The following is a 25941-nucleotide window of genomic DNA, read 5'->3' as shown; positions in this document are numbered from 1 at the left end:
GTTCTCAAATGAAGATAGAAACAAAATAAATAAACCCCTGACTGGAAGGATAGACAGAAGATCAACAATACTATTAAACCATGTACATGTAACTACACGGTTAAAAATTCTCAGCCTGGTAAGGCTTAACAATGCTGTTGCTAACGACGCTAAGGCTAATTTAGCAACTTAGCAACCGGACCTCACAGAACTATGATAAAAACATTAGCGCTCCACCTACGCCAGCCAGCCCTCATCTTCCCATCAACAGCCGTGCTCACCTGCGTTCCAGCGATCGACGGCGCGACGAAGGACTTCATCCGTGGGTTTGGCGGCAAGCATCGGCTAGGCGTAGTAAGTAGTCCGTGTTGTGTTGCTTTAAGTATTGTACTTAGCCGCTAATACACCGATCGATCCCACCTACAACGTTCTTCTTTGCAGCCTCCATTGTTCATTAAACAAATTGCAAAAGATTCACCAACACAGATGTCCACAATACTGTGGAATTTTGTCGAAGAAAACAAGAGGTTTCTGTATCGGGTTCGATGGGGTCCAACCACTTCCGTGGATTTTGTGACGTCACGCGCATAAATCATATCCAATGGAGTTTTTCAACCGGAAGTGTGGCGGGAATTTTAAAATTGCACCTTATAAGTTAACCCGGCCGTATTGGCATGTGTTTCAATGTTAAGATTTCATCATTGATATATAAACTATCCGACTGCGTGGTCGGTAGTAGTGGGTTTCAGTAGGCCTTTAAATGCTATATATAAATGTGAAATCTGAATAAAAATGTAAAATCTAAAACTAAATGTAAAATCTAAATCTCAAATCTGAATCTTACATCTAAATGTGTATGTCAAATATACAAATGTAAATGTTAAAAGTAAATATAGATGTTAAACATAAATCTAAATGTTAAATCTGAAAATGATACCTTAATATTAAATATAAATGTTGAATATACATTTAAATGTTAAAATTATAAATATTGATATTAAATCTAAATCTAATGTTAAATGAAATATATAAATGTGAAATATAAATATAAATATGAAATCTAAATCTTAAAGCTTAATCTTAAATCCAAACATGTATTTTAAATAAAAATTTTGAATTTAAAAATCAATATTAAATCTAAATGAAAATGTTAACTATAAACATTAAATTGAAATCTAGTGTTAAAAGCTAAATAAAAATGTTGAATCTAAAAAAATATTGCAAATTTTAAATATTTGAAATGAGTTTATTTCGGTCATATAATCAACCATTTTGTGTGATCAATTTAACAGCACAGATTATACATATTAACAATCATACATATACACACACAAAAAGGAAACAAATGGCAGAAAAAGGAATAGGCTGAAGCCAAGGCTTATATTTGCCTATCCTATACATTCACTGAAAATTAGATTGCCTGGAACATCAACGTTCAAAAAAATCAATGGGATGAAAGTAATTGTTACTATATTTTATAATTTTCCATTATTTCACCTTTCAAGGCTTTCTTAAACCTTAACAAAGAACTACATGTCTTCAACTCATCACTGAGCTTCTTCCACCATTTAACTCCTGAAACTGAAATACACTTATATTTTATATTCCTTCTTACTTTACATATTTCAAAAATCAATATCCCCGTAAATTATAGTTTTCTCCTCTTAATTTAAATAATCGAAGAATACAAGCTGAAAGGCTGTTGTTCTTTACTCCAAACATAATTTCCATTGTTTTTAAAAACACAATATCTGAACATTTTAACACATTAGAACTTATGAATAATGTATTATTCTAATTACCCTTTTTTGAAGTTTAATTATTGGGTCTATGTTTGTTTTATAAACATTTCCCCAAACTTCAACACAATATGTTAAATATGGAAAAATAAAAGAATAACATAACGTATGCAGACATTTCTTATTCAGCATGTGTCTTACTTTATAAATAATTGCAATGGATTTGGATATTTTTCCCTTTATATATTCAAACTGCGGTTTCCAACATAATTTATGATAAAATATTATTCCCAATAACTTAGTTTCATATACTCTATCAATTTCCACTTGATTTAATTTTAATTTTGCTTCACAATGTGTCCTTGCACCACTTAACACCATAAATTTAGTTTTCTTATCATTTAATGATAACTTATTAATATCAAACCATTTTTTTAGCTGAAGCAACTCAACCTCTATTATCCTCAACACTTCCTTCAAGTCTTCTCCTGAACAATATACATTTGTATCATCTGCAAACATAATACATTTCCATTTATTAGATACTGAACAAATATAATTTAAATAAAGTATACATAACTTATACCGAGCCTTGTGGAACCCCACAAGTTACTCTTCCTGGCTGTGATTTGTCTTATTAATTTCCACATATTGAGATCTATTTCAATGTTGAACACCCTCCAAAGAATAGCAGGAGGTAAAATCGTGTCATTGCTGACTGGACTGCAATTGATGTGAGGTGACGGTCAACTTTTAGTGACGCAGCACTGTGAAGCTGAATGACGTTTATTTACCATGACTGATGATTTGTTCCTTCAGGCAAAATGTCAACCGGCTGGACCTGAATGTTCCAAACATGTTGTATTTATGAAGTTGACCGAACGCATGACGCAACGTTAGACCATAAAAGATGTTTGTCATGTTGTGTCCGGTACTGGACATGCAGTAGTATCTAGTCCCTATACTTTTTAGTTTTAGTGAAATCTCTTTAAAGGCTGCGTTCACAATTGTCATGTTTGGGTCGGTTAAAACACAATTGATTGATTGATTGAAGCTTTTATTAGTAGATTGCACAGTACAGTTCATATTCCGTACAATTCACCACTAAATGGTAACACCCGAATAAGTGTGCATTTGATTATTTTATTTATTTGTACGTACGAATTGATGTACATATAGCTTGCTTCGAAATCATACAGTTAGGGGTGTAACGGTACGTGTATTTGTATTGAACCGTTTCGGTACAGGGGTTTCGGTTCGGTTCGGAGGTGTACCGAACGAGTTTCCACACGAACATATGAAGTAGCCGCCTAAGTTAAAGTCTTAACAAGCTGTTCCGCTTTCTGCCTCTTGTCTCTGCCAGTACTCTACACAGCACCCAGCATTGTCCCACCCACACAACCATCTGATTGGTTACACGCAGAGCGGTAACAGCCAATCAGCAGTGCGTATTCAGAGCGCATGTAGTCAGTGCTTAACGTTTAGCAGGTAAGCATCAGGCAGCGGACTCTCCCCAAATGATAATAAACACCTCCCAGTCAACTACTAGTAACATCACTATGAGCCCGTTGACCTTCTAGAAATATAAAAGGCAGCTCAGCTCGCTCGCAGTCCTGGCTTGAGGTGAAGACTAATTCACTTTTAGCGTAACGTTAGCTCATTTAGCGGTGTGTGCGTGTGTCTGTCTGTTATTTCACTTTACCTTTTTCTGTGTTGATTGAGCTGTGTTGAAGCAGCAAAAAGGGACATTATGTTAAATGAAGAGTTTCTGTCTCTGATAGTTGATATAATAATGTAACTGCATCATTAAGCCTACATGAACTCCATGGTGTTCAGGGATGAATAGTCTCTCCTATTGCTATTGTACTATTTTTTCAGCTATAGTTACATTAATCATTAGTAATGGAGCAGCCTAGTTTTGAATGGCAGGGTCCCTGCTATCACATGTTGATAAAAATATAACATTTACATAATAAAAATCAACTACAGGCTTCCCAAATGCTGTAATAAATTAAGCATGATGAGTTGACTTGAAACTGTTTAATGTTGCACTTTTTATATGTAGAGGAAAAGTTTTGTCATTTTATTTAATCTGAGCAACAACTTGAGGCAGTTTAATGTTGATTAACGTGGGCAGAATTATTACAGTGTTCCCAATGTTAAAAGGATAAAGCTATTGTTTACAAATTTGGTAAATAAATAACCAAACAATTTATATTTTGTTGTTTTCTTACTGTACCGAAAATTAACCGTGACCTCTAAACCGAGGTACGTACCGAACCGAAATTTTTGTGTACCGTCACACCCCTACATACAGTAAGTGAGGACGTCGAGCAGATATTTAAGTACATATTATTCTAACAAAAAAATGTTTGGAATATATGCTGGCATATTCATTTCTGCATGATCACATAATAATGAAGGTTAAGATATATGCAATTAGCAATTAGGACTAGCTCCAGGTAGCGTCTGTGAGGAAATAATAATGTATCATCTCTTTCTCTTTAGGACTTATTAGGTCGGTAGTGCATTCTTCACTCACGCTTTAAGTAAGGGATGAGGCCAAATCCAACCCAGACCTACTGTATTTACAGGCTTTCGCGGGCCTTATAAAATGAATTGGCCCCCGGGCCTTGAGTTTGACGCGTATGAGCTACATTTTCAACCCAGCCGATAGTATTTTGGTTTGGAAGATTTCAATTACGTGTGATTTGCAAATCATTTTCAACCCATATTCATTTGAATATGCTACAAAGACAACATATTTGATGTTCAAACTGATAAACATTTTTTTTTTGCAAATAATCATTAACTTTAGAATTTGATGCCAGCAACACGTGACAAATAAGTTGGGAAAGGTGGCAATAAATACTGATAAAGTTGAGGAATGCTCATCAAACACTTATTTGGAACATCCCACAGGTGAACAGGCAAATTGGGAACAGGTGGGGGCCATGATTGGGTATAAAAGTAGATTCCATGAAATGCTCAGTCATTCACAAACAAGGATGGGGCGAGGGTCACCACTTTGTCAACAAATGCGTGAGCAAATTGTTGAACAGTTTAAGAAAAACCTTTCTCAACCAGCTATTGCAAGGAATTTAGAGATTTCACCATCTACGGTCCGTAATATCATCAAAGGGTTCAGAGAATCTGGAGAAATCACTGCACGTAAGCAGCTAAGCCTGTGACTTTCGATCCCTCAGGCTGTACTGCATCAACAAGTGACATCAGTGTGTAAAGGATATCACCACATGGGCTCAGGAACACTTCAGAAACCCACGGTCAGTAACTACAGTTGGTCGCTACATCTGTAAGTGCAAGTTAAAACTCTCCTATGCAAGGCGAAAACCGTTTATCAACAACACCCAGAAATGTTGTCGGCTTCGCTGGGCCTGAGCTCGTCTAAGATGGGCTGATACAAAGTGGAAAAGTGTTCATTGGTCTGAAGAGTCCACATTTCAAATTGTTTTTGGAAACTGTGGACGTCGTGTCCTCCGGACCAAAGAGGAAAATAACCATCCGGATTGTTATAGGCGCAAAGTTGAAAAGCCAGCATCTGTGATGGTATGGGGGTGTATTAGTGCCCAAGACATGGGTAACTTACACATCTGTGAAGGCGCCATTAATGCTGAAAGGTACATACAGGTTTTGGAGCAACATATGTTGCCATCCAAGCACCGTTACCATGGACGCCCCTGCTTATTTCAGCAAGACAATGCCAAGCCACGTGTTACATCAACGTGGCTTCATATTAAAAGAGTGCGGGTACTAGACTGGCCTGCCTGTAGTCCAGACCTGTCTCCCATTGAAAATGTGTGGTGAATTATGAAGCCTAAAATACCACAACGGAGACCTCCGGACTGTTGAACAACTTAAGCTGTAAATCAAGCGAGAATGGGAAAGAATTCCACATGAGAAGCTTAAAAAATGTGTCTCCTCAGTTCCCAAATGTTTACTCAATGTTGTTAAAAGGAAAGGCCATGTAACACAGTGGTGAACATGCCCTTTCCCAACTACTTTGGCACGTGTTGCAGCCATGAAATTCTAAGTTAATTATTATTTGCAAAAAAAAGATAAAGTTTATGAGTTTGAACATCAAATAGCTTGTCTTTGTAGTGCATTCAATTGAATATGGGTTGAAAAGGATTTGCAAATCATTATATTCCGTTTATATTTACATCCAACACAATTTTCCAACTCATATGGAAACGGGGTTTGTAATTTACCAGCTCGACCGTTTTATACGTTTGTACTGTTGCATCAAAGACTACACAATTGTTAGATTTTTGACCAACATTTTTTTTATTAAAAAAATAAATAATAATAATACTAAAAGAAATAACAACAATGAATAAAAAAATAGTTTGAAAAAAATATACATATAAAAAATATTTGGGAAAAAATATATAAAATAAATAAAAAAATATGAAAAAAACAAAATAGAAAAAAAATAAGATTTTGGATCAATAAGCACACTTGACCATCTGGACTGCTCTGCCGTATTTAAGACAGCAGAAGAGAGTTTGTAGGGTTGCATCAAAGGCTGCACAATTATTTGATTCGACCCAAAAAATCGAATTAAATTTAATACAAAAAAATATATATATATATACGAAAAATAATAATAAAAATTAATTAAAAAAGATTATGAAAAAATAAATATATAACAAATATTTGGGGAAAAATATATAAAATACAAAAATAAAAAATAACAAAAACAGAAGTAGACGAAACAAATTGAGATTTTTGATTGACAAGCACACTTGACCATCTGGACTGCGCCACTGTAATTAAAACACCAGAAGAGAGTTTGTAGTGTTGCATCAAAGGCTGCATAATTGTTTGATTTTTGACCAAAAAAGTCTAATTAAATTTAATTAAAAAAATTAAAATAAAATACAAAAAATATTAATAACAAAGAATTTAAAAATATTTAAAAAATAAATAAATACATCAACGATATTTTGAAGAAATATGTGTATAAGGAAAAAAAACAAATAAAAAAAGATTTTTGATCAACAAGCACACTTGACCATCTGGACTGCTGCGCCGTATTTAACTCGCCAGAAGAGAGTTTGTAGTTATCAGCCTCACTTGCCATGGTGGATGAAGGATGTTTGCGTGGTCTTAATCAAGTCAGCTGCTTTGCATGTAATGTTTGCTCTGCTTTTTATGAGCCACTCCGGTGTTTGCGTTGGCTTGGTAGGGCCCAGTGAACGGCTCAGGAACCTTTAGTCGATATATTTGTTTAACGATGCAGGTTATAACTTCCTGCAAGCACAGAGAATCAATATGGCCAGTTTGTTCCAACAAGGAACCATATTTGTCACCCGACCGGGCGTTTAAGCTAGACCTGAAAGGCTGTAGAATCAGGGTCGCCCAGCCCTATAGGGAGAACACGGGTAGGGGCCCCGCCATCCGCTCGGAAAATGTCAAGTAAAGAATGACAGGGTGCTTCAAATGACCTCGCCCCTTTCTGCTGCGTCATTGATAAGAATGTAATGGCACAATTCGCCATGTATTTTTATTGTCTATTGTGGTGCACAGTATCAGTGCTGAACTGGTCATTTCAATGAATCCCAGTCGTAGTTGTACTTAGTACTTGTTTTCATTACTTTTCATTTGTAATGTTGCACAAAAACATTCATTATTGAAATATTCATTTCCTATGATTTTTTTTTAAACAAACCATGAAATAAAATTAACTCAAGTTTAATTTAAAAAAGTAGAATAATTGTTTAGAATAAATGAAAACAAGTCTGAAATCTTTTTGGTAACAGGAGGAAGTGGGCCGTAAAATGAAATTCTGTACATTAGTTAATTGCGGGTTGATACTGAAATATCAATACCGCCGATATCGGATCTTTTTGCTCTGATATCGATTCTTAAATCAAAATATCGATACTTTAATGATTTGAGATAATGTATCTCATGAACAGGAACAAAAGTAACTAAACCATAGAGATCTAAATGTAACGTGATTGGTGGGAACTCATTTACGGCAGGTAAGTTCCTAAAGCGCAAGTCTGCTAAGTCATTCAGTCCATCATTTGTTCACTTCTTTTTTATCATTATTATTTTTTTATTAATCAGTCCAACAAAATAATACACAATAATACCATAATAATACAATTCCAATTCCAAAACCAAACCCAGCCCAGCAACATTCAGAATAGCAATCAACAGAGCAATTTAGAGGACACACAAACATGACACAAAACAATCCAAAAGCAGTCAAACAAAAATATATAATATCAACAACAGTATCAATATTATTAGGAATTCCAACATAGCAGTGATTAGAAATCCTTCATTTACGTTATCATCACAGCCATTTATAGAAAATAAAATAAAAACATTTAAAAAATGAACAATAGTGTCACAGTGGCTTACACTTGCATCACATCTCACAAGCTTGACAACACACCGTGTCTAATATTTTACACAAAGATGAAATAAGTCATATTTTAAGTTCATTTAATAGTTAAAACAGATTTAAATAATGGATCCCATCTCAATTGTTCACTTAAAAAAAATCACTGGCAACTAAAATGATTCACTCAGTGTTATAAAACAGCAAGCGAATGTTTCTTTTCACTGTAGGCTGTGGGAGACTCTACATACCTAGTTGAATGTATTTATTGAATCGATTTTATTTTTGCATGGCATTTACACCAAGTGAGAAACACTATTTTGCTGTTTTTTACGGGATGCACACATAGAAAATAGACAATAAAAATATTGGTATCCTGAAATGTTTTCAACTAACTGATATTTAAATATTGTACAATGCTAATTAAAAATAGAATTAACGGTACAACATTTTGGGAAAAGTCACAAAAGTGAAAGTTTGATGCAAATCCCGATTAGTTGAATTTGTACGAATGCACCGTGAAAGTCAGTGAATTGTCCAGTGAATAAAACCCTCATTGCCGCCGGACGCTGAGTTTTATTTCCGTGTTTCTTTGAGTTTACCCGGGAAGTCTTCAGCGCAAACAAAGCCAGTAAACAAACAAGTGAGCAGGACGCAGGGTTAATGGCCGGAGGCTAAGGCGGGTCTTAGCGGCCCCGAGCAGCTGGACCCCTTGAGCTCAAACACGGGCACTTGCCAATTAGGGCCTGGCGGGTCACGCCCCCAAAAGGCCGTGTGGGACGACTTGCTTGGAGATCACGTTACGATAAAAACACAACAGATTCTTAGCGAACCTCAACATGGTGATACACTGAGGCTTGAAGTCTATTCCAAAAGTCCTCTCTCCATCTAAGATCACCAGATTCCTGGCTCCTATACACAACACTCCCAGCCCACCCTAAACCCAATATCTCCGCCCCATACACACACTTGGTATGTTTACATGCACTAAAAAAACTAATTATTGCGTGACTTTGGTTGCAACCGGCTTTTTCAAACACCTTACAAACCTTAATTAACTTTTTAAAGAGTAGATTAGCAGATCTTAAATGTTGATAAACTCCTCAAACAATTTGGATTTGTTTCATAATAAAAAATAAAATAAAAAACGTTTTTTAAAAAGCCAACAAATTCAATATAAAATGGCCAGAATATGAATTAAACTGGACGAGGCATTTCCTGAAGGAATGCTCCAATGCTAAAGTTGAACTGAAATGCTGATAGGATGCAGTATGAATGTAAGAATAATTTGAATGTTGGAATGGTTTGAATAGGTTGAATTGTGCAACTTGGAAAAAGGTACCATTCATTTCAATGATAACTTCCTGGAATTTTGGGAAAAGCAGGATTTTTTGGAAAATGATTAGGAGCATCAATGAGCTGAATTGGTTGGTGTTGGAATTGTTTAATTCGGGCAAGAAATGTTGAAATAGTAAATGTATTAGGGATTTTCGGGAATTTTTTTTAATTGTTAAAAAACTTGAATAGTCTGAATGAGTTGAAATGGTTGGTGTTGGAATTTTTAAAATCGGTCGAGAAATGTTGAAGTAGTAACATGTTGAATTGACAAATGGTTTTACGGAATTCCTGTAATTTCGGGAAAAAAACGGGAATTTTTCCAGTTAAAAACACAACTTAGTTTTTTGTCCTAATTAAGAGGAATGTTTAGACCAGGGGTCCCCAAACTTTTTGACTCGGGGGCCGCATTGGGTTAAAACAATTTGGCCGGGAAGCCACAGCCCTTTGAGACACTTGTGATTTAGGGCTATATAAATAAACATTGATTGATTGATTGATTGATTGACTACCGTTCAAAAGTTTGGGGTCACATTGAAATGTCCTTATTTTTGAAGGAAAAGCACTGTACTTTTCAATGAAGATAACTTGAAACTAGTCTTAACTTTAAAGAAATACACTCAATACATTGCTAATGTGGTAAATGACTATTCTAGCTGCAAATGTCTGGTTTTTGGTGCAATATCTACATAGGTGTATAGAGGCCCATTTCCAGCAACTATCACTCCAGTGTTCTAATGGTACAATGTGTTTGCTCATTGGCTCAGAAGGCTAATTGATGATTAGAAAACCCTTGTGCAATCATGTTCACACATCTGAAAACAGTTTAGCTCGTTACAGAAGCTACAAAACTGACCTTCCTTTGAGCAGATTGAGTTTCTGGAGCATCACATTTGTGGGGTCAATTAAACGCTCCAAATGGCCAGAAAAAGAGAACTTTCATCTGAAACTCGACAGTCTATTCTTGTTCCTAGAAATGAAGGCTATTCCACAAAATTGTTTGGGTGACCCCAAACTTTTGAACGGTAGTGTATAAATACATACATACATACATACATACATACATACATACATACATATATATATATATATATATATATATATATATATATATATATATATATATATATATATATATATATATATATATATATATATATATATATATATATATATATATAGCGCACTTTCCGCGTGCGCGATGATATCACGTTATCGATGAGAAAATGCATTTTTAGACAATATGATTTGCCTAAGCGGCTAGGAGACACCGTGAGTAGCAAGTGAATAAGAGAAGACAGAAAAAAAAAAAAAGTTTTGTTTTAAAAAAAAAAAAAAAAATTAATACTGGGACTTCCTGCGGGCCTGATTTTGGACGCTGGCGGGCCGGATCCGTAGTTTGGGGACCCCTGGTTTAGACAGGGTAACAGTTGAAGTGGGTTGAGGAAAACCAGGAATTCTGGAAAATCCTGGAATTTTTTTTAACTTGGAAAAAGGGTAGTTAGAATTTCCAGAATGGTGGCATGTGTTGAAGGTGGAACGGTATGAATAAATTGAAACATGTGGAAAGGGTGGAAGTTTTAAAAATGTCTAATTCATTTTAAATTGGAAAAACGTACCGGAATTCTGGCAATTTTTGGAATTTGTCAAGGGAAAGCCCGCGATTCCCGAATAGGCTGAACAGTTGGAAGTTGGAACGGTTTGAATCAGATGAAAAATGTGGAAGGTAGAGCTCGCCAAAATATGGAGATGAAGAAGTATAGGAATGATAATAAATAGATGAATTTTGGTGTAGAAAACCATGTGTGAATGTTTTGGAGCATTCACACAGTAATCATAAAACCTGTCATTGTTCACCTAAATATGATTATAAATCTCTCAAATTTCCCTTTACTTCAGAGTGCAAAGTAGAGATTAGCTGATACATGTAGTATTGTCACCAGTGGATAATACGAATCATAATAATACATTGATTATTCGTGCATCTCCTGGAAAGTGGGTCTCACCCTGTCTTTAAAAACTACTGACACCTCTGTTTCTAACTTTAATCGAGGGTCCTTGAACACACCACAAATATGGGCAATGATATGCAAAACTGAAACTTGCACATACCTTTCTCCTATGCTGCCACAAATAGACGTGTTGTATTCATACATTTCTTTTATTGCTTCGTCCTTGGTGCGAGATGTTGATGCTGCTTAAAGGTGAGCTTTGTTGACGTTAAAGGTTTTGAGTGACGAGGTCAAAGTTTAGGTTTGCTGCCATACAGGTGGAACTAACCATTTTTAATTTTTAATCAAGAAGTAATTTTTAAAGGCCTACTGAAACCCACTACTACCGACCACGCAGTCTGATAGTTTATATATCAATGATGAAATCTTAACATTGCAACACATGCCAATACGGCCGGGTTAACTTATAAAGTGCAATTTTAAATTTTCCGCGAAACTTCCGGTTAAAAACGTCTATGTATGATGACGTATGCGCGTGACGTCAATGGTTGAAACGGAATTATTCGGACCCCATTGTATCCAATACAAAAAGCTCTGTTTTCATCTCAAAATTCCACAGTATTCTGGACATCTGTGTTGGTGAATCTTTTGCAATTTGTTTAATGAACAATGAAGACTGCAAAGAAGAAAGCTGTAGGTGGGATCTGTGTATTAGCGGCGGACTACAGCAACACAACCAGGAGGACTTTGAGATGGATAGCAGACGCGCTATCCGATGCTAGCCGCCGACCGCATCTATGATCGGGTGAAGTCCTTCGTCGCTCCGTCGATCGCTGGAACGCAGGTGAGCACGGGTGTTGATGAGCAGATGAGGACTGGCGTAGGTGGAGCGCTAAGGTTTTTATCATAGCTCTGACGAGGTCCCGTAGCTAAGTTAGCTTCAATGGCGTCGTTAGCAACAGCATTGTTAAGCTTCGCCAGGCTGGAAAGCATTAACCGTGTAGTTACATGTCCATGGTTTAATAGTATTGTTGATTTTCTGTCTATCCTTCCAGTCAGGGGTTTATTTCTTTTGTTTCTATCTGCATTTAAGCCCGATGCTATCACGTTAGCTCCGTAGCTAAAGAGCTTCGCCGATGTATTGTCGTGGAGATAAAAGTCACTTCAACCTGTGACGTCACGCTACTTCCGGTACAGGCAAGGCTTTTTTTATCAGCGACCAAAAGTTGCAAACTTTATCGTCGATGTTCTCTACTAAATCCTTTCAGCAAAAATATGGCAATATCGCAAAATGATCAAGTATGACACATAGAATGGATCTGCTATCCCCGTTTAAATTAAAAAAATTCATTTCAGTAGGCCTTTAAACTGTGGTATGTGGGCTCCATCTAGTGCGGAATTGAGCAACCTGCGGCTCTCGTGCCGCATGCGGCCCTTTAGTCCCGCCCTAGTGTGGACTGTGACGCAATAGTTTGTTTACATGTAAAATCCTCCACTCCTTTGTCTCATTTTGTCCACCAAAAGTTTTATGCTGTGCGTGAATGCACAAAGGTGCGCTTTGTTGATGTTATTGACTTGGTAGAGTGCTAATCCGGCATATTTTGGTCCAAAATGGCTCTTTCAACGTTTTGGGTCGCCGACCCCTGATCTAGTGGTACGCCAGAGAATCACTTGATTTAAGTAGTGTTTTATTTTCAATCAATCAATCAATCAATCAATCAATCAATCAATCAATGTTTATTCATATAGCCCTAAATCACAAGTGTCTCACAAGGCTGCACAAGCCACAACAACATCCTCGGTTCAGAGCCCACATAAGGGCAAGGAAAAACTCACAACCCAGTGGGATGTCAATGTGAATGACTATGAGAAACCTTGGAGAAGACCGCAGATGTGGGTGACCCCCCATTCCCCCCATCTAGGGGGGACCGGATGCAACATCTTGTTGCAACATCATGTCCGATAATATCGGACTGACGATATTATCGGCCGAAAAATGCTTTAAAATGTTATAAATGCTTTAAAATGTAATATCGGAAATTATTGGTATCGGTTTCAAAAAGTAAAATGTATGACTTTTTAAAACGCCGCTGTGTACTCGGACGTAGGGAGAAGTACAGAGCGCCAATAAACCTTAAAGGCACTGCCTTTGCGTGCCGGCCCAATCACATAATATCTACGGCTTTTCACACACAGAAGTGAATGCAAAGCATACTTGGTCAACAGCCATACAGGTCACACTGAGGGTGCCCGTATAAACAACTTTAACACTGTTACAAATATGCGCCACACTGTGAACCCACACCAAACAAGAATGACAAACACATTTCGGGAGAACATCGGCACCGTAACACAACATAAACACAACAGAACAAATACTCAGAACCCCTTGCAGCACTAACTCTTCCGGGACGCTACAATATACATCCCCCGCTACCCCCTACCCCCATACGTCAACCCCGCCCACCTCAACCTCCTCATGCTCTCTCAGGGAGAGCATGTCCCAAATTCCAAGCTGCTGTTTTGAGGCATGTTAAAAAAAATAATGCACTTTGTGACTTCAATAATAAATATGGCAGTGCCATGTTGGCATTTTTTTCCATAACTTGAGTTGATTTATTTTGGAAAACCTTGTTACATTGTTTAATGCATCCAGCGGGGCATCACAACAAAGTTAGGCATAATAATGTGTTAATTCCACGACTGAATATATCGGTATCGGTTGATATCGGAATCAGTAATTAAGAGTTGGACAATATCGGAATATCGGATATCGGCAACAAAGCCATTATCGGACAACTCTGACCAAGATATTTGTTGTTGATTGAATAATGGCGCACTGTAGTGTTTTTTTAAAGCTAATTCATCATAGTTTCAAATAAGATAGCTCAATATTCCATCCATCCATTTTCTACCGCTTGTCCCTTTTGGTGTCGCGGGGGGGAGGGGAGGGGGGAAGGCAACATCAGGTTCTTTATTGCCTGTCCTGTTGTAATGACAAAGTGTCAAATACGCAGCGCTCCTTTGTGGTGGTTTAAGGAAGTTCTTTCAGTTTGGACTCCATTTTCTATTGGCTGTCATAGTCATCTGATAAAGGTCGAAGGTCAGAGCCGCCATCTTGTTTTGCCCTTGTGCTTTACAACATCTTCCTCCAAACTTTTGCTGCCATCGCTGATGAGCCTCGAAGAAACTTTGGCAGTAAGTCTATTTAATGTGTTTCATTTGTGCAAATCACTCATTGTGAATATTTGGTTGCACTTTTTAAGCTAATGCTGACAGTTCATGTATTAGTTTGTGACACAAGTGCTTATTCTGGTTTGTCTTAACTTGGAACATTTATCACACATTTTGTCAATATAAGAACACGTTTTTGTGTGTCTTTCACACTGCAAAAAGTCAGTGTTCAAAAACAAGAAAAAAAAATCCAAACATGAGCGGTATTTTATTTGAACTAAGCAAAATTATCTGCCAATAGAACAAGAAAATTTGTCTTGTCAAGACTTTCCTAAACAAGTAAAATTAGCTAACGTCAATGAAGCCAAAAATACCTTAAAATAAGTATATTCTCACTAATAACAAGTGTACTTTTCTTGGTAGAAAAAAAAAAAAAGAGACCTTTTTGCTCAATATGTTGAAAAATATTCTTAAATGAAGTAAATGCTAGTGCCATTATCTTGAGATAATGATATGCGCTTGGCATTACATTTCTTGAAACCAGCAAACCTACACTAAAAACTAATTTTTTGTTCTTAATGGAAAGGCAACAAGGCAACCGCTTGTTACTCTCGGGGTCTCCTAGCCGCTCAGGCAAATCATATGGTCTAAAAATGCATTTTTCCATCAATAACATGACATCATCGCGCCAAGTGCGTGCTCTTTCAGTCAATTAGTGTGCAAATATACAGCCCAGCCCCCGGCCCAAAAATTATTAATTGTAATTTTGAAGAATTCATCTGAATGTGCATGAACTATTTCTGTTCAAAATAGTTAGAAATGTCACGTGTTAAATGTTTAAATATTAACTGTCAGTTTACTGTACTGTGCCAACTGTACTACTATATGAGTACGTATTTTCTATTGTTTCATTGAAAATAAAACAGCGAAGTCCATTTGGCTGTCATCTGTTTTAATATGAGACACAATTGTGTCAAAGTCATGATTTTTTTTTTCATGCTTGAAATAAGAAATTATTACTTTAAAAAAGTAGTTTTATACTTGTGAGTGTTGATGACACAGCTTTGCAACAGTTGATATTCTAGTTTCAAGCATGTTTTACTCAATATAGGTCATCAAATCTCAGCAACAAGCTGTAATATCTTACTGAGATCATTTAGGACCAAAACACTTAAAACAAGTAAAACACTCTAACATAAAATCTGCTTAGTGAGAAGAATTATCTTATCAGACAGAAAATAAGCAAATATCACCCTTATTTGAGATATTCAATCTTACTTAGATTTCAGTTTTTGCAGTGCAGTTTTCACCAAATAAGAATCTTCTTGCTTGAACTCTGTGACAAAGACCAACATTAAACATGACTTCGGGTGTAGTAGTCATTTAAAAGGCTGTTTACTAGGGATTTAGCAATAATATATTGTTATTATTAAGGCCACGGTGTGTAAAATGAAGTGGCAGGAATGTTTAGGATAAACACCATCCATCCATCCATCTTCTTCCGCTTATCCGAGGTCGGGTCGCGGGGGCAGCAGCCTAAGCAAGGGAGCCCAGACTTCCCTCTCCCCAGCCACTTCGTCCAGCTCTTCCCGGGGGATCCCGAGGCGTTCCCAGGCCAGCCGGGAGACATAGTCTTCTCAACGTGTCCTGGGTCTTCCCCGTGGCCTCCTACTGGTCGGACGTGGCCTAAACACCTCCCTAGGGAGGCGTTCGGGTGGCATCCTGACCAGATGCCCGAACCACCTCATCTGGCTCCTCTCGATGTGGAGGAGCAGCGGCTTTACATTTGAGCATTATGTTTGTGTTCAATTACAGTAATTGTGTTTATCCTACCGGGGGCGGTACCTCTGGATTGGCAGACCGGGGTGGTGGTTCCTCTCTTTAGGAAGGGGAACCGGAGGGTGTGTTCTAACTATCGTGGGATCACACTCCTCAGCCTTCCCGGTAAGGTCTATTCAGGTGTGCTGGAGAGGAGGCTACGCCGGATAGTCGAACCTCGGATTCAGTATGAACAGTGTGGTTTTCGTCCTGGTCGTGGAACTGTGGACCAGCTCTATACTCTCAGCAGGGTCCTTGAGGGTGCATGGGAGTTTGCCCAACCAGTCTACATGTGTTTTGTGGACTTGGAGAAGGCATTCGACCGTGTCCCTCGGGAAGTCCTGTGGGGAGTGCTCAGAGAGTATGGGGTATCGGACTGTCTGATTGTGGCGGTCCGCTCCCTGTATGATCAGTGCCAGAGTTTGGTCCGCATTGCCGGCAGTAAGTCGGACACGTTTCCAGTGAGGGTTGGACTCCGCCAAGGCTGCCCTTCGTCACAGATTCTGTTCATAACTTTTATGGACAGAATTTCTAGGTGCAGTCAAGGCGTTGAGGGGATCTGGTTTGGTGGCTGCAGGATTAGGTCTCTGCTTTTTGCAGATGTTGTGGTCCTGATGGCTTCATCTGGCCAGGATCTTCAGCTTTCACTGGATCGGTTCGCAGCTGAGTGTGAAGCGACTGGGATGAGAATCAGCACCTCCAACTCAGAGTCCATGGTTCTCGCCCGGAAAAGGGTGGAGTGCCATCTCCGGGTTGCGGAGGAGACCCTGCCCCAAGTGGAGGAGTTCAAGTACCTTGGAGTCTTGTTCACGAGTGAGGGAAGAGTGGATCGTGAGATCGACAGGCGGACCGGTGCGGCGTCTTCAGTAATGCGGGCGCTGTATCGATCTGTTGTCGTGAAGAAGGAGCTGAGCCGGAAGGCAAAGCTCTCAATTTACCGATCGATCTACGTTCCCATCCTCACCTATGGTCATGAGCTTTGGGTTATGACCAAAAGGACAAGATCACGGGTACAAGCAGCCGAAATGAGTTTCCTCCGTCGGGTGGCGGGGCTCTCCCTTAGAGATAGGGTGAGAAGCTCTGCCATCCGGGGGGAGCTCAAAGTAAAGCCGCTGCTCCTCCTCATCAAGAGGAGCCAGATGAGGTGGTTCGGGCATCTGGTCAGGATGCCACCCGAACGCCTCCCTAGGGAGGTGTTTAGGGCACGTCCGACCGGTAGGAGGCCACGGAGAAGATCCAGGACACGTTGGGAAGACTATGTCTCCCGGCTGGCCTGGGAACGCCTCAGGATCCCCCGGGAGGAGCTGGACGAAGTGGCTGGGGAGAGGGAAGTCTGGGTTTCCCTGCTTAGGCTGCTGCCCCCGCGACCCGACCTCGGATAAGCGGAAGAAGATGGATGGATGGATGGTGAGGCATAAGGATGCAATACGTACATGAAGCTAGCCTAAATAGCATTTTAGCATCTATTAGCTTGCAGTCATGCACTGACCAAATATGCTTGATAAGCACTCCACACAAGTCAATAACATCAACAAAGCTCCCTCTTGTGCATTCACACACAGCATAAAACTTTTGGTGGACAAAATGAGACAAAGGAGTGGCATAAAATGTATTCTCTGGCATTGTTGAACAAAGTTATGTATGTAAACAAACTACAGTGAATTCAAGGACCGCCAAAAGTATTAGGACAAAATGGCGCTCGCCAAATACTCTCATCAAAGAATCATGTTTAATATAAACAATGGGATTTCTAACAATTAGGAGGGAGGTTTGTGTCATTTTGTCCTACAGAAACTCTATTAAAACAAAAATATGTTTTTTCCCCCATGTTTTTCTATTTTCATACATTTTTGAAAAATCTCCAGGGAGCCACTAGAGCAGCGCTAAAGAGCCGCAGGTTCCTGACCCCCGTCCTAAACCAATCTCTTCTTAGCGAATCAAGTGTTTTCCCGTTAATCGACACAATAGGTAACTGAAGTATGGTAAAACCAGAGAACAGTACATGGTTTTTAGTGACTGTTGATTCAGAATTTATGTTGCCATATTCAGTATTGAAATATTTCTTGCCACATTGGGCCTGATTTACTAAAGGTTTGCGTTTACTAAAACACGTGTAGACCTACGATAGGGCAAAACCATCTTTTCCCGGGCACACCCTCCTGGTTTTTGGAGTAGAAATATTTGGGGTTTGGCACCAGCTGCTGGACTAGATCTGACCAATCTAAGTCTAAAACTAGATCTGACCAATTTAAGTCTAAGACTAGATCTGACCAATCTAAGTCTAAGACTAGATCTGACCAATCTAAGTCTAAGATTAGATCTGACCAATCTAAATCTAAGACTAGATCTGACCAATCAGTCTAAGACTAGATCTGACCAATCTAAGTCTAAGACTAGATCTGACCAATCTAAGTCTAAGACTAGATCTGACCAATCTAAGTCTAAGACTAGATCTGACCAATCTAAGTCTAAGACTACATCTGACCAATTTAAGTCTATGAGCATGAACTGACGAAGCCTACTGAGGTATTGGCACCAGACGCTAGACTAGATCTGACCAATCTAAGACTAGATCCGACCAATCTTAGACTAGATCTGACCAAGCTAAGTCTAAGACTAGAGCTGACCAATCTAAGTCTATGAGCATGAACTGAAGTAACCTACTCGGATGAGAGGCGAAACATATTCTAAGACAAACCAAGCAGTCCAGTTGCGATTGATTAAGTGCCCTGAGATCTTTTTAAGGTTATTAAATTCTACCGTAATAATTTTCATTATTTCTGGAGTGTTTTCTCCTGAGCAAAAACAGCAGTGTCATCTGCAATAGTATTAGCTTCAGGTCATTTTACAAATGTTATGTATAGGCTGAATAGTTTTGGTACCAGAATTGACCCCTGGGGTACACCACAAGATATATCAGGCAGTCTGAAGCGTGATTTTTGTGATCTCACCCATTGGAAGACACTGAGCTTATTTGAGCTTATCCTTCTCCATGTTTTAGCAATGAACGGGACATTTCAAAGAAAAAGGAAAAACATGCCATGTTGATATATCGTGTGATAAACAGACCCACCTTGAGGGCCCTTAAAAGGAAATGTCACCCTTATCCTGACACCGCTTCTTCAAAATTGCACTTGAAGAGATTTTCGTTCACTCTGAAGTCTGCTAAAACGACAATAAGCACCAAGCGTGTCAGGCATTGTGTAAAATACCAGCCCGTTATATCTGATATGGCACTCGGTTTTATTATAGCCCTACTCTTCGCTGCCTGGCCCGTGCAGTAGCGCGCCCGAAATAACTACAAACGACCACTGAAACACGAGGAGGCCTTTTGTTCACTTCTCTGCGGTGCTAATTGTGGAATTGTTCCCAACTGTTCATTGCAGCCATTATCATATCTGCCAGGCTTGGCTTGTGTAATCATTACTTGTTAATGGTCCACAGGCCGAGAAGAAGTACGTCACCCTTCACAAAACATCATGTTTTACACTTGAGTTTGATCAAAACAAAGTTCTGGTGTTTTTTTGTACACTCTGTTTATTAATGTCACAATATAGCGCACATAATAATGTTTATATTCCGGTTCTGTTGGCGCTCCTCTGGGTCCTCATTCTTGGAGCGATTCAAAAGTAATGACCTTTCCAACTCCAGCTGTAATAATACCTCGGAAGTTTCCACCCCAAGTGACTTTTATGAAAGAGCTATATCGTTCGAAAATATTCACACACAAGTTTAACCCTTTTGTCATCTACAGAACTGGAGCCCATTTCCCCGCATTGACTGTGGGTAAAGACATGTAAAACTATGATTTTGACCATGTCTATGAATGTTCTCTATCATCCAGGTTATTGTCATCTCAGGACATTCAATTGGACTGTTTGGTTTGTCTTAGAAGACGTTTCACCTCTCATATGAGTTTGTGCTCAAAGATTTAGATTGGTCAGATGTAGTCTAGCGGCCTGTGCGAAAGCTAGGGGTGTAACGGTACAAAAAATTTTCGGTTTGGTACGTACCTCGGTTAAGAGGTCACGGTTCGGTTCATTTTCGGTACAGTAAGAAAACAACAAAATATAAATTGTGGGTTATTTATTTACCAAATTTGCAAAATCTTCCACCAAAGATATTTTTCTTACTGGAATATTTCATATGAAGTAATCCAAACCTTGGATAGGTCAACAATACATAATAACATTGATTTTGATTCAATATTATGTTTTGAGCAATGACAGTTTGAAAGAAAAAAAAAACAGCTTTGTTTTATTAGTCAACATTGCATGTTTTTCTAAATTACATTTAACCTTTAAGCTTTTTTATTTCACTTTTGTTATGTTTTGTTTATTTTAATAGTATTTTTAGAATGTGCCGTGGGCCTTTAAAACATTAGCTGTGGGCTGCAAATGGCCTCCGGGGCAAACTTTTGACACCCCTGCTATAGATAATAAAAAATTAAATCTGATAAATCTATGGATAAAAAGCAGAGCCTGGCGACGCATGCACGTTTATCATAACTCTCTCGCTCTCTCTGTCTCTGCCCCTCCCTCACCAATGCTGCTGCGCGCACAATTTGTTTTGTTTTTAACCCCTTCTTAACCCTGAACGTACATTGAAACCACACGCAACCCTAACTCAAAATGCCGGACATTCGAGGCATTTAAGAAACTCCGCCCTGACAGCTCCGCAAAAGAGGACATGTCCGGTGAAAAGAGGACGTATGGTCAGTCTATCGTAGCCCGTTAGCTTCTAGCATGCAGTGTGTTGTGCCTCGGTGTGCATTGTTTACACAACGTGCGTTACGCTACTTAATATGTTCGTGTGGTAACTCGTTCGGTACACCTCCGAACCGAACCGACACCCCCGTACCGAAACGGTTCAATACAAATACACGTATCGTTACACTCCTAGCGAAAACCCAAATATTTATACTCCAAAACCAGGTGGTTGTGCCTGGGCAAGGATGGTTTGGCCCTATTGTAGTGAGAAAATCAACTGTTTTGATGCAAATGAGCGATCCTACTGTTAAAGCCAGTCCAAAATAGTCTGAGGCCGTGTCTACACTAAGTCGGTTAACCCCTTAAACAAATAATTATTTAGCCTAAGCCCCGTTTCAGGTACACTAAACCAGCGTTTAAGGTCCCCCTCCTCGAACAAAATTTTATATGGGTAAGTCCGCCGTGTATTTCTTGAATCTCCGGCACTTAGCTTTGTATGGACTCATTAATCGTTTACAAACTGAGTTCGGAGAGGAAGTGACGCCAGAAAGACTGCGCCCACACCGGAAGTGACGCCAGAAAGACCGCACCACAGCCGGCTTAATAACAAAGATGGAGGCGGATCATCCAGACATGCCCGTGTTTCTCAAATCAAATCAATACCTTAAGAAAAGGCAAGGGCGATTGCAGCTATTTCTGATACAACACATCTCCAACGGCAGAAGAACTTTCGAATGTCCGGGTCAGCTGTGATTCTGCTTAGCGAAAAAGTTTGTCCTTTCCTCTCGTGGATGTGATACAGGCAGTATTGCTTTATGGCCCGCATGGTCACCGAGTGTGCGTTTGGATGACTGAAGGCACTCTTTGGTTCACCGCGCCGCCCCATGGACATTAACCCGACTGACCTACCATTCGTTGTGTATGCTTGTTTTGTACTCTATTACTACTGTGAAGCCATGAAGGAGCCACTTAACGAGCAATCCGTGTTTGCCGCCTTGGAGTACGACCGCCATTTTCAGCCTCCAAGCACAGGCTGGATTGCAAAAATGGAAAAAGAAGGTGAAGGCAAGAGTGAGGAGTGTCCTGACCAGATATTTAGATCCTTAGATTAATTGTTGTAATTGTTGTAAAATGTTCTTCATTACATTGTCTACTTTCTCATGTCGATTAGAGATTTGATTCATGTATGATGGCTCAGGTGTGATTCACTACAATAGGACCCCACAGCACACTCGATTCTAGTTAATTGAAATACCACAACACTGGATATTGTTCAAAGGAGATACATTTTAATTTAAAAACTTGCACACAGCAAACAAATGTAAAATGCACAGCAAACTATTTAAAATATATCTCTTTTAAATAACTTCACAGTGAAGTAAAGTCATCTACTACTATTTTTTTTTCTTTCGCGCATGCGTACTAGGTTGCATTGTGCCGGCGGACGGAGGGGGCGGGGGTCTTAAACGGTGGCATTGTTGTGTGTGGACACGGATAAGGTTAGGTGTGATTTACCCTGGATAACCTTATCTGGCTTAGTGGAAACGGGGCCTGAATCCGTTTTTTGGACTGGTAGTAGTCGTCGTTTTGCCACAATACCTCAATGCTAACGAGGGGAAATTACACTTCAACAACTGTCGTTGGCTTTGACCGTTAGGATTGCTCGTTTAAGTCAAAACAGTTGTTTTTCCCACTACAATAGGGCCAAACCATCCTTGCCCAGGCACACCCTCCTGGTTTTGGAGTATAAATATTTGGGGTTTTGGCACCAGCCGCTAGACTACATCTGACCAATCTAAGTCTAAGACTAGATCTGGCCAATGTAAGTCTAAGACTAGATCTGACCAATGTAAGTCTAAGACTAGATCTGACCAATGTAAGTCTAAGACTAGATCTGACTCATCTAAATCTAAGGCTAGATCTGACTCATCTAAATCTAAGGCTAGATCTGACCAATATAAGTCTAAGGCTAGATCTGACCAATATAAGTCTAAGACTAGATCTGGCCAATGTAAGTCTAAGACTAGATCTGACCAATGTAAGTCTAAGACTAGATCTGACTCATCTAAATCTAAGGCTAGATCTGACTCATCTAAATCCAAGGCTAGATCTGACCAATATAAGTCTAAGGCTAGATCTGACCAATATAAGTCTAAGACTAGATCTGACCCAATCTAAGTCTATGAGCATGAACTAATGAAACCTACTCGGATGAGAGGCAAAACGTCTTCTAAGACAAACCAGTCCAGTCGCGATTGATTAAATGCCCGTATATGATTTTGATCACTTAATTGCTAATCCTCTTCCCGTGTTTCCTCTTGCTCTTTCAGCATTTCTTTAAGCATCTTAAGGAAAAGCTTCAGTAGAAGAGGACGCAAAATTTAATACTAGCGGCATACTTTTTTTCCCTCTATGAGCGCCAGGTCTGCTCTTATTACTCCGCATTACCACACGTTCTGGCTCAGTCTTTCTCCCCTCGAGGGCTGAATTTCAGGATGACGTTTGGTTTGAGTGCTTAAAATCTTTTTGATCCAAACTCCAACCAAAACCTTCTTTCTTCCAAGTCAGAGTCATTAAAAATGATGGCTGCAAATTATACTGTCCCATTTTGCGTGAGTCAATTTGACTGGAGAGGTCCCTACTTTCCTTATATTCCCATCATTTGGAAATGTATGCAGCCTGACCCCTTCTTTAATTGTATTGCTGCAACCATGCATCTGGCAGACATATAAACACCAACATACCAGAATTTAGAATGACGATGCGTCCAAAACACATACGACCTCCAGTCTTCTGTAGGCGAAGTAGCAGGCTGATGCAGGCCCGGCCACATTTGGACGTTTCAAAAGGTGCTGAAACTAACTAAAAAAAATTCTGAAATCACTACTGTATACTTTAAAACAGGGGTGCCCATTACGTCGATCGGGAGCTACCGGTCCATGGCGGAGGGTGTGTCAGTCGATCACCGGCCAGGCATTAAAAAAATAAACCTAAAAATTAGCGATAATCAATCTTCACGAAGACGTCACTTTCGTCACTTGATTGACATTCACGGCACCCGAGGGTCTTGTGAGATGACGCTGGCTGCTGCCAGATCATTATTAAGAAAAACTGTCCAACAGGAAGGCGAAAAACATTTTTTATTTCATCAGACTGCTGTCAAAACTCTAAGGACCGACTGCACAGTTCCTGTTTTCACAATAAAAGCGCTGCTTCATCCGGCCTGCGCTAACAAAATAAGAGTCTCAGAAAGCTGGCGTTCACAAGCTAGCGAGCTACGGACTTTGCCGCCAATGTATTTCTTGTAAAGTGTATAAAAAGGAGTATGGTCCAAATGGAGTATGCTGGACAAATAAGATGGCAAAAACCAACCACTTTCATGTGGTATTGGACAGGAAGGAGGACTTTTTTTCTCCTCCATTAGAAAATGTGGACGTTATCATCACTACTGTCTGATTCCAATCAATGCAAGTCATCAGAATCTGGTAATACACCAACTTATATTCTTGTCTTCATGAAAGAAAGGAATCTATGTGTTAAACATGCTTGTATTATCATTAAACACCTTTAACTTGTTAACAAAAATGTCTCTTTCAATAAATACATATAAATTATATATATGAATGAGGTACAAACCCCGTTTACATATGAGTTGGGAAATTGTGTTAGATGTAAATATAAACAGAATACAATGATTTGCAAATCCTTTTCAACCCATATTCAATTGAATGCACTACAAAGACAAGATATTTGATGTTCAAACTCATAAACGTTTTTTATTTTTTGTAAATAATAATTAACTTAGAATTTCATGGCTGCAACACGTGCCAAAGTAGTTGGGAAAGGGCATGTTCACCACTGTGTTACATGGCCTTTCCTTTTAACAACACTCAGTAAACGTTTGGGAACTGAGGAGACACATTTTTTAAGCTTCTCAGGTGGAATTCTTTCCCATTCTTGCTTGATGTACAGCTTAAGTTGTTCAACAGTCCGGGGGTCTCCGTTGTGGTATTTTAGGCTTCATAATGCGCCACACATTTTCAATGGTAGACAGGTCTGGACTACAGACAGGCCAGTCTAGTACCCGCACTCTTTTACTATGAAGCCACGTTGATGTAACACGTGTCTTGGCATTGTCTTGCTGAAATAAGCAGGGGTGTCCATGGTAACGTTGCTTGGATGGCAACATATGTTGCTCCAAAACCTGTATGTACCTTTCAGCATTAATAGTGCCTTCACAGATGTGTAAGTTACCCATTTCTTGGGCACTAATACACCCCCATACCATCACAGATGCTGGCTTTTCAACTTTGCGCCTATAACAATCCGGATGGTTCTTTTCCTCTTTGGTCCGGAGGACACGACGTCCACAGTTTCCAAAAACAATTTGAAATGTGGACTCGTCAGACCACAGAACACCTTTCCACTTTGTATCAGTCCATCTTAGATGAGCTCAGGGCCAGCGAAGCCGACTTCGTTTCTGGGTGTTGTTGATAAACGGTTTTCGCCTTGCATAGGAGAGTTTTAACTTGCACTTACAGATGTAGCGACTAACTGTAGTTACTGACAGTGGGTTTCTGAAGTGTTCTTGAGCCCATGTGGTGATATCCTTCACACACTGATGTTGCTTGTTGATGCAGTACAGCCTGAGGGATCGAAGGTCACAGGCTTAGCTGCTTACGTGCAGTGATTTCTCCAGATTCTCTGAACCCTTTGATGATATTACGGACCGTAGATGGTGAAATCCCTGAATTCCTTGCAATAGCTGGTTGAGAAAGGGTTTTCTTAAACTGTTCAACAATTTGCTCACGCATTTGTTGACAAAGTGGTGACCCTCACCCCATCCTTGTTTGTGAATG

At 39.3% G+C, this 25941-nt stretch overlaps 1 long non-coding RNA gene across 2 annotated transcripts in view; it reads left to right on the top strand.

The window, feature by feature from the left end:
• LOC133641574 (uncharacterized) overlaps positions 1 to 25941 on the top strand; it is a 168697-nt gene that overhangs the window by 43853 nt on the left and 98903 nt on the right. Inside the window, exon 1 of one of the 2 annotated variants that reach the window (XR_009824303.1) lies at positions 14487 to 14579. The exons of the other annotated variant lie outside the window; for it this stretch is intronic. This is a non-coding gene — a long non-coding RNA (uncharacterized LOC133641574). Of the gene's footprint in view, positions 1 to 14486; positions 14580 to 25941 lie in introns of those variants that run through there. 2 annotated transcript variants of the gene reach the window in all.

This window comes from Entelurus aequoreus, linkage group LG24 (genome assembly GCF_033978785.1).
Source record: "Entelurus aequoreus isolate RoL-2023_Sb linkage group LG24, RoL_Eaeq_v1.1, whole genome shotgun sequence".
In the NCBI taxonomy this organism is placed as follows: Eukaryota; Metazoa; Chordata; class Actinopteri; order Syngnathiformes; family Syngnathidae; genus Entelurus; species Entelurus aequoreus.
Note: the sequence above shows the minus strand (reverse complement) of the source record. Positions and strands in the feature narration are given on the sequence as shown.